The 10,719-nt window shown below is 40.2% G+C and overlaps 1 pseudogene; it reads right to left on the bottom strand.

Annotated features, from left to right (window-relative positions):
* The window catches only part of LOC103253360, a 16,269-nt pseudogene that overhangs the window by 4,052 nt on the left and 1,498 nt on the right, over window positions 1-10,719 (bottom strand).

Here is a 10,719-nt window from a genome sequence, read left to right as displayed (position 1 = left end):
AGGTAACTTAATGGGTATTGTGTTGAATCTATAGATTGCCTTTGGTAGGATGGACATTTTAACAATGTTGATTCTTCCTACCCATGAGCATGGAATATTTTTCCATTTGTTTGTGTCTTCTTGGATTTCTTTGAGCAGTGTTTTGTAGTTCTCATTGTAAAGGTCTTTCACTTCTCTGGTTAGGAAGATGCCGAGGTATTTTCTTTCTTTTGGTGGCTATTGTGAATGGAATTATGCTTTTTATTTGGGTCTCTGCCTGCTTGTTGTTGGTGTATAGGAATGCAATTGTCTTTTGCACATTTATTTTGTACCCTGAGACTTTTCCAAAGTCCTTTATCAGTGCAAGCACGTTTTTGACAGAATTTTTTGGATTTTCAAAATATAGGATCATATCATCAGCAAAGAGGATAACTTGACTTCCTCTTTTCCTATTTGGATACCCCTGATTTCCTTCTCTTGTCTAATTGCCCTCATTAGGACTTCCAACATAATATTGAACAAGAGGGGTGAGAGTGGGCATCTTTGTCTTATTCCAGTTTTCAGGGGAAATGTTTCCAGTTTCTGTCCATTTAGCAATATGTTAGCTGTGGGTTTATCATAGATGGCACTTACTATTTTGAAGTACCTTCTATACCAAGGTGTTTGAGGGTTTTTTATCAAGAAGGGATGCTGGATTTTATCAAAAGCTTTTTCTGCATCTAATGGTATAATCATGTGGTTCTTGTTTTTACATCTGTTAATATATTTAATTGTTGGGAGTGGATGCGATGTGGGGAGCAGAGGAGCACTGCCACTATAGCAGGCCTTGAGTACCCCAGGCTCGTAGGCAACAGTCTTGCCTGGAAGCTCTGTATTCTAGCCAAAGGCAGGTGAGGGCTGCAGCCTGCTACATAAAATGTAGCAGGCCTTGAGTATACCAAGCTCATAGGCAATGGTCTCACTTGGAAGCCCTGAATCCTAGCCAAAGGCAGACTGTGAGGAATGCAGCCTGCTACACAAAACAGTGTCTCAGATGCCCACACATTCAGGAACACATCATACAGATAAAGTCTTAGCTACAATAAAGCCCTAGGTACAAGAAGATAACCACAGAACAGCTCACCTTCTAGGTAGAAACATAATTCCACTATGGCTCCCTCACAGACCTTGAATCCCTTCCAACTTCCCTTATGCTTGATTATAAAATAATGCTGAGCTAGTTCTGGGCCACTTCTCCTCCATTAGAGGAAATTGCCCCACCTGGCCCCAGCTTTTCTCTATGTCTTTGTGTCTGTGTCTTTCTTAATCTCTTGCCACTCTCTCTTGGGACCCCTTGAGACAGCTGCGTGGGTCTTGGCAATCTGGCGCCCAAACAGGACCTGAGCACGACAGAACGCCTTATCTCAGGTGAAGAGACACTCCAAGAGAGTTGCACACCTAAAAATAAGGGAAGGCAAGGAGTGTATTCAGTTTCAGCTTGGTATAAAACATGGGTAATTGCGGCTCCCAAGAGAGGAGTCTGTATGTCCAAGTGTTAAAATCTATGCTTTGGACAAGAGGCTGCCTGGTTAAGGGTTCTCAGTTAGAGGAATTTTTAAGCTTTGTGCAGGAAACATGCCCTTGGTTTCTTGTTCAAGGGACAGTTAATTTGGATACTTGGGAAAAGATTGGTAAAAAGCATAGGGGACCAAGTTCCCCTCAAGCCTTATTCATTGCCTTGCTAGCCATTGTTGCTTATCAGGTTGGTGGAACAAAGGGAAATCCTTACTGGACTTATTTCCTGGACCCTCCCATTCTCCAACCCACTGCTTGGCCTGGTGGGTAGGTCCCTGTCTTTGCCAACAGTCCCCTTTCTAACCCTGAATGCAAGTGATACATTGTTGGGAGCAGTTTTGTTATTAATGGAGAAAGGAAGGCTGGATATGCCATGACAACCAATACCAAAGTAATTAAAAGTGCACCTTTGCCTCCTGGCACCTCAGCACAAAAGGTTGAACTTATTATTTTGGTTAGAGCTCTAAGGTTAGGAAAAATGTAAAGAAAGTTGTTTGTATAAGGTATGTTTTTGGTAAGAAAGTATAAAGAAAAGAGAAATAATTTTACATAGGAAAGATTCTTGTATGGTACATTTTTGTTTTATAATAGAATGGCTGGTTATTTAAAGGAAGGAAAGTATAGAACAAAAATGGAAGGTTTAAACATGCTGAAAAATGGTTTGAGTATGTCAAACATGGTATGTGAAAGTATGTGAAAGTTTGTGAAAAGAAGCGCATAAAAGGAGTTCTGTAAACACTCAAGGCTACAAAAAGTTTCTATAAATTTACCATTAATATCAAGTACACTAATGCTAAGCCAAAATGCTACTCAAAAACCAAAACATGAGCTGCTTAATTAACAATCTCCAAAAGAATTTTCTCCTCTGAAAAGTGGGGGGCAGGAGGAGGAAGAAAGAGACAAAATTCGATTAGCCCTCCCTCACTGTCTTTGTTACAAAGAAAGCATTCCCTTGTTAAAGTACAACTATAGATAATTTACAAAGGAATATTTCAACTTACATTGATAACTTAGAGGCTTTGCTTTCACTTTTCCAACATTGTTTTTGGGGCAATAGCCTTTTTCATCATCATTTGCATAATTTTTGCCTGTGTTCTTGCTCGATGTTTTATTAAAACCAAATAGTATTTGGTTAAGGTCCTGCCATTTCCTGTTTATGCCCTTGGAAATAGATAGGTAGGGACATTTCTATGGCCCATCTTAGCAGGAAGTAGTTATAGAAGATTGATCTTTGCCCTGTTTCCCAGAATCATAAGAATATTTCCAAGGGCAGGAGTGGGGAATGAAAGGACAGACAGAAAGAGGGAAATGCATTTTTAAAATCTTGATCCTAAACCTTAATACGATGAGAAAGTAGAAGCTATGTTTTGGAGAAATGCATACTTTAGAAAAGGATTAACTTTGCCAAATTTTTCTTTTCAGACACAGACTTCCTGGTGCCAGGTGTCAGAGGTATCTCATAGCGGCAATCAAACTAGCCTAGAGTAAAGGGAATTTACAAGACCTAAGACATTATGCATTGGGACTTAGTTAAAAAATACCTTCAAGGCATATGGAGTCACAATAACATAAGAGTAGACCTGCTCGAGCTCCACCACAATATTCTGGACATCCAGAATAGTAAAGAATCCTATCTTACAGCTGCCCAAATAGCACAAAATCTTTTTAATGATCTCAAGGGATTCAATCCCTTTAATAAGTTAAAACATTCTGCTTGATATATTCTGAGTTTTTTCATATTTGCTCTAATCCTCCTTTGTTTTTTGCCAATCAGATATGGAATCCTCCAACGCCAATGCAGAGCCACTGCAGTAGCCTGTATTTAGAAAATGTAAAAGGGGGAGATGTTGGGAGTGGATGTGATGTGGGGAGCTCTGCATTCTAGCCAAAGGCAGGTGAGGGATGCAGCCTGCTACATAAAATGGTGTCTTAGATGCCCACACATCCGGGTACAGATAAAGTCTTAGCTACAATAAAGCCCTAGTACAAGAAGATAACCACAGAACAGCTTGCCTTCTAGGTGGCAACATAATTTCATTGTGGCTCCCTCACAGACCTTGAATCCCTTCCAACTTCCGTTATGCTTGATTATAAAATAAACATGCTGAGCTAGTTCGGGGCCACTTCTCCTCCATCAGAGGAAAGTGTCCCACCTGGCCCCAGCTTTTCTCTATGTCTTTGTGTCTGTGTCTTTCTTAATCTCTCACCCCTCTCTCTCAGGACCCCTCAAGACAGCCACACAGTCCACGGGATTTAATTACACTTATGGTCTTGTGGATGTTGAACCAATCCTGCATCTTGGTAGGATGAAACCTACTTGGTCATGGTGGATGATTTTTGAGATGTGTGTTAGGATTCAATTTGCTAGAATCTTGTTGAGGTTTTTTTTCATCTATGCTCACAAGGGATATTGGCCTGTAGTTCTCTTTTTTTGTTGGATCTTTACATGGTTTGGGTGTCAGTGTGATGTTAGCTTTGTAAAATGATTTTGGTAGAATTCCATCTTTCTCAATTGCCTGGAATACTTTCAATAGGATTGGTATTAGCTCCTCCTTGTACATTTTGTAGAATTCTGCTGGAAAGCCATCCAGTCCAGGGCTTTTTATCGTAGGTAGCTTTCGTTTGACAGAGTCAATTTCCTGGGTTGTTATTGGTCTACTTAGTGTCTCAATGTCTTCTTGTTTCAACCTGGGGAGGTTGTGTGATATCAGAAAGTCCTTCATTTCACTTAGGTTATCAAGTTTGTTTCCATATATGTATACACAGTAATCTCTGATAATCTTTTATATATCTTTGGGGTCAGTTGTGATTTGATCTTTTTTATTTCTGATTGTGTTTATTTGAGCTTTTTCCTTTTTTCTTGGTCATTCTGGCTAGGGGTCCATCAATCTTATTGATTCTTTCAAAGAACCAGTTTTTGTTTTGTTGATATTTTCTATGATATTTTTTGTCTTCTATGTCCCATATTTGGGCTCTTATTTTGGTGATTTGGATTCTTCTGCTAAAGTTGGGGTTTTGGTGCTCCTCTCTTTCCAGGGAGCTTTCCTACCATTATGCCTGGTGCACTAAGCACAGGCACTGCTGAGCCCCTCACTGAGACCAGTGTCCTTCGTCCCCAGCCCCTGTACCACTGGGGCATTTCTTACTGCTTTAGTGAAAGGAGCGTTCCCATTGGATTCTCCTGAGGAACACAGTTGTCTGCTGGAATGTCCAGGTTATGTAATAGCTCACCTTTACTATGAGGTTTTCTCTACTCTCTCTTATATAGTATTAATTTTTCCCTCCTGTTTACTGGTTGGTTATTTCTCTGCCATAATGGTTATTCAATTGCATTTTAATTATTTTCACATTTGTCTCCCTGGAAGTCGAGCTACTCCTGTCATTTGTATCTTCAACGCTATGTATATTACTCAATAAATGTTTGTTGAGTAAGTGATTCGTTAAATGACTGACCATCAAAACGCATCAAAAAGGCAAAGAAAAACTAGTGAACTTCTTCAGGATTTTGTCAGTCATTCCAATGATTGGTCATCTGGCTTATGAATGATGTTAGAGAGAAATAAGTGGGAACAAATAACATGTTAAAAAAATATAGTGTAGGTCAATGTCAAATTCTACCATGAGAGAAAACTCTAGTGTTAACTCACAACATTTAATAGGAAATTGAGGGTGTATATAGGATTTAAAGGATTTTCAGCAGCTGTGCCAACACCTATATTAAGACTTCCTTGTGAATATGCAGGAGCTGATGGCTTTCTCTTGCAAATAACTAGAGAACATTGTTTCCCAATGTGTGGTAGTGCACATTCCAGGTCATGCTATAATCAGTATCTCCATGTTACACATGTTAATATTGGGCATCTATATTGTGTGGACATACTTTATTTTATTATTGTTTGAGTTATAGCCTAGAATGTAATTATTCCTGCTTTCAGGTAAAACTCTAAAAATACAAACTTCTTATGCAGACAAGAACTACAGAGAACTGTCATTCTCCCTGGAGACTGGACTCCCACAGTGTGAATCTGGGAGTAGATAAACCTTGCTAAAGTCCATAAATTATGCCATATAGTGACTGTCCAGGGAACTGCAGCGCCAGATATTGGAAAGAAGGAGTTTGCTTTGTGCTTTGAACCGAATAGTTAAATGTGTCAAAAAATGGTGGGGTTTAGAGGCAGGCCACAGAGTCTAGTCAGAGAAAGTTTATAGAGCTTGACATTAGGAATCAATGTGGTCTTGAAGCTAGCAACAATAGTGAATGAGTAAACAGTGATTCAGATAGTCACCAGTACTTGTGCAATATTTTTGATTATGCATTAATAGAAACGAGAAAAAATGTTGCATTTATGATAAGATTAGAGAGGATTTTGCAATGAGTTACAACATAAAGAGACATTCAAAGTAGCTTAAAGAATTGAGCTTTAGACCAGTGTGGTAGCTCATGACTATAATCCCAGCACTTTGGGAGGCAGAGGCAGAAAGATTACTTGAGTACAGGAGTTCGAGACCAGCCTAGTCAACACAGTGAGACCTTGTTTCTATAAAATATAAAAAACCCAGCTGATGATAGTCAAGCTCTGATGATACCTTCAAGTTCTCACTGTTAGTAAGATTAATTTAGCTGGGCTCAGTGGCTCAGCCTGTAATCCCAGCACTTTGGGTGACCGAGATGAGAGGATTGCCTGAGACTACAGATTCAAGATGAGCTTGGGCAACTTGGTGAGACCTCATCTATACAATAAATAAAAAATTAGCTGGGTGTGGCAGTGCACACGCCTGCAGTTCTGCTTACTTGGAAGGCTGATGTGGAAGGATTGCTGGAGTCCAGCAGGTCGACGCTGGGGTGGCAGTGAGCATGCCACTGCACTCCTGCCTGGGCAACTGAGTGAGACTCTGACTCAAAAAAAAAAATTAATTTGTAGGCAGATGTCTTAGCTACTGTCAGGAAATAGAACAGCAGACAGGTTGGGTAGGGAAGTTCCAGCTCAGAGCTGGGAAGATAGAAAGAAGCCATTCCAAGTTCAGAGTGAATAAGTTTGATAGCACGAATCCTTGCTATTTTCAGGAAGCAGGCACCCTGAGGGAAAGACAGGATGCCCACCTTAAGGGAATCAGAGTCTCATGAGAGTGCTTTGACATCATGTGAAGACCATGATGGGAGAGAGAGACTGGGAGTGCAGCCTGGCTAATGTTAAGTTATTAAGCTACTTTTTTAAGATCAAAAAATGGCATTCCATTTTCTGGTCTCCCGTGGTCAGCCAAGGTTTGCAGACGTGCAGGAGCCCCTGTTGATCCTAAGGCCCCAGAGCTTGGGAAGACTAAGCTGGAGCCTAAGTGTCTTTAACTAGGAAGGAAGTTCTTGTTGTGTGTGTGTGTGACTTGGTAAGAGACTTCGTTTGCATCTAGGGGAAGGAAGTCATATCCCCGAAACTTAATCCTACTTCTAGGAGAATTGAGAAGAGCTTGGGCAGAGAGTCCAAGGGTTGGGGAGAAAGACTGGGTAACACAATCACTATTAGGTTTCATCTTCTCCTTAGCCACATCTTGGAGGAGAGAATCTCTGGGATACATTAGTAAGAAACTACACAATTATCCCCTTTTTCTGTGGAGATGGATATAAAAAATAAAAGTTTTGTTGTTTAATACCATAGCTGCCTCCTAGGGAGTATGGATCCTGACAAATAACAAGGCTTCCATTCATCCTTTTTTCCCTACTGAATCCTTTGGTGGCAGAAAATAGTCATATCTTGTTATGGAACCAGTGATATAAACTGCCGAGAGTTGTCATCTTAGCTAACTGAAGAAGAATTTGAATTCCTTTTATCAAACCAGGAGAGAAGAGATGAGTGCTAAGGAGATAGTGTAAGTGAGGGTTTACCCTGATTCAGATTAAATGAATCTTCAAGAAGTTCATGAGTTTTGTTTCTTTGGTGTAAAATGGGCAGAGCTTCCTGTCAAGACCCATATGTTGTGAGAAAGACACAGAGTACAAGGAAGTAAAGGCCTAGGACTAGAGGCAGTTATGAACCTGGGAGCATTTGGTAGAGACCTTTGTAAGCCTGAAGAGTTTGGAATTGTGTAATTCAAGCCAACCTTAATCTACCTCTAAAAGGGAGGATGATCCTGGGTGACATTGGGTCACGTGGATGAAATTTTTGATGAAATGGTGAGTTCAGAAGCCAAATGTGAATCCACTGCTGAGCAGATCAGAAGTCACAATACAAACGGCATTGTGTGAACAATTCCTACAAATCATGAAAATGATGCATCATGCAATTCAGCTGATGAAATATGCTGCAGATCTTGCATAAATTACATTGTACTTAAAGTAGAGGGCACAGCAGATACTAAAAAAAGAAAAGAGGTTGGATCATTTCCAAGAGTGACAGTTCAAATTCTCACTTTGTAGACCTGTAAGCCAGATTCCCTTCCCTTCAAGTTAGGTGGAAAATGGGCAGATTAAATAAGCTGTGGGAGGATTTTTCAAAATGACATGAGGCTCCAAGGGTAAGAAGGAAGTAAGCAGGCTTATATTCATGTGGGGGATGCTAGTACCTGGTTTATGGCTGATTTCTGCCAAGATAGGTGTCAGAATTTGAAATCTAAAGAATGATTTCTCCTCTGAAGTAAAACAGTAAATACAACTATGTCCTCTTTGTAAACCATATTCTTAAATTTGGGCTACAGTTTTATGAACTGACATTATTAATGTGTTATGTAAAAAAAGAAGCCAAATTGGAAATAAAATGCTAATGTTAGGGTAGGTGAGCACTTTCACGATTACATATTTTATAGACTGGGAATAAAAAATATGGAGAGGAGGGAGATGCTTTATATGTTTCTTTATTCTTTCTTTTTTTTTGAGTTGGGGTCTTCACTCTGTCACCCAGACTGGAGTGCAGTGGCGTGATCCCAGCTCACTGCATTCTCAACCTCCTGGACTCATGTGATCCTCCTGTCTCAGTCTCCTGAATAATTGGGACACTGATATGCATCACCATACCTGACTAATTTTAAATTTTATTTTTGTAGCTATGGGGTCTCATGTTGTTGCCTAGGCTGCTTTGTAAGTTTCTGTACATGGCTTCTACACCAGAAACTGTCTTTCTTCTACCTCTATGCTCACACACCATTTCTCTTGGTTCCAAACAAACTGACATAAATATTTTGTTAGCAATTTACCATTTCCAAGTTTTTATCTATTCAACTGCTTCCTTTTTTTGAGTCAAGATCTCACTCTGTTTCTGAAGTGCAGCGCATGGCCTTGATCTCCTTGGCTCAGAAGATCCTTCTGCCTCAGCCTCCTGAGTAGCTGGAATTACGGGCATGTGCCACCATGCCTGGCACATTTTTTGATTTTTTTAGAGATGAAGTTTTATGTGTTGCCCACACTGGTCTTGAACTCCTGAGTTCTAGTGATTCTCCCACCCCAGCCTCCCAAAGTGCTGGGATTACAGGTATGAGCCACTGTACCTGGTGAGCCTTATTAATTTTTATCAAGATTCAGAGTATGGGTAACTAGTGGATCTTGATTAAACTTCTCTGTCACATAATCAGTAACCAGTTTAGGGGCATGCTGTTTGCTTCTTCAGCCTGGAAATAGATTACTGACAGATTTTATACACCATTATCAAATAAAGGGTATACAAAGTAACTGCTTAAGGTGTTGGCTTTGACTGAGGAAATCTAAGGCTGCCCCATTAACTTGCCTCAGTTCTCAAGAGAATGGCTATCCCAACCACACCAGGGTATGACAAAGAAGAATAAATTCAAAGCAAGTAGAATGCAGACCTTGTCTAGAGATGTTCCTGGTGTTAGGTTGCAATTTCTGGCAAGCAGTGAGTCCATCTAAGGTATAACTGAGGCCAAGGTCTTGGAAATCATAAAAAGAAGCAGTTCAAAGGTTGGCTACAGCACATTTCAAGTGTGTGTGTGTACACACGTGTGCAATTTTATCTGCTCTGTCATGAAAGGGCCAGATAACTTAAGAGAAGAAAAAACTCACCATGGCAGTAGTCACAGTGAAAGCTTTCAGAAAAATAATGTGCACAAAGCAATATAAGAAGAAAATGTGTCTTCTGGTAGTAAAAATTGCACTAGGAAACATGAAGTTAACATAAGGTTAGCATTATATTGTCTCTAGTCCCATGGTTTTCAAAAAATACATTAAATTGAGCACTATGCTAAAAGTGTCATGCTCAGTGAGTTATCACACAGGATTTGGCAATCTCCTCATTTCTAGAAAGGGTGTGGTGTAATTGTATTTTGTAATGGGATGTAATCTGCTCAGTGTCCTATGCAGACGATTCTTTGATGGGATTTTGGGTGGTCCTTGCGTGTCTTGGTTCCAGCTTCGGTTAAGTTCTCTCACCTTCCCATTTGTTTTCAAAACTATCACAGACTCTCAATAAATTATTTGTTTTTTTATTTAAGTTGGTTTCTGTTATATGCAACCAAGAGTCCTAACTAGTAATCTATGTCATGACATGAAGGGCTACTGTATTTTTCTATTTGTTTTTATATTGTTATTTGTAATCTGATAAAGCCTGTCTGTATCTCTGTAAAAACACTTTAGTTTTGTTGTTTTATCTTTCAACCAAACAACATAAGAAAGAAGATTCTAGGACCACAGACCTGAGTAAGCAGTTTTTCTCAACAAGGGCACTAATGACATTGAGTGGGGAAATTTTTTTATTGTGCACATTGTAGGAGGTTTAGTAGGCCTCTATCCAACACCAAATAAATGCTGTCCTTGGTTGCAAACCATTGCACCAGAGGAGTATACTATCTGTGGAAGGAATTACACCAATGCTCATCATATGAGTGCTTAAGTGGTTTGTGATTTAGTTTCATTCTAAGGGTTATTTAAGATACTGGTGATCTTTTTTTTTTTTGAGTTGGAGTTTCACTCGGTTGCCCAGACTGGAGTGCAGTGGCCGCTCCTGGCCACTGCAGCCTCAACCTGCTGGGCTCTGGCGATCCTTCTGCCTCAGCCTTCCAAGTAGCCGGAATTACAGGCATGCGCTACCACGTCCGTCTGATTTTTTGATTTATTGTAGAGATGAGGTCTTGCTACCCAGGCGGGTCTCGAACCCGCGGACTCAGGCAATCCACTCACCTCAGCCTCCCAAAGGCGCAGGATTACAGGCTGAGCCACTGAGCCCGGCTCTCTTTTTTTTTTTTTTT

Source organism: Carlito syrichta, unplaced genomic scaffold (assembly GCF_000164805.1).
Source record: "Carlito syrichta isolate Samal-C Ts95f unplaced genomic scaffold, Tarsius_syrichta-2.0.1 Scaffold225203, whole genome shotgun sequence".
Lineage (NCBI taxonomy): Eukaryota > Metazoa > Chordata > Mammalia > Primates > Tarsiidae > Carlito > Carlito syrichta.
The sequence above is the reverse complement of the archived record's forward strand: the minus strand, read 5'-3'. Positions and strand labels throughout refer to the sequence as shown.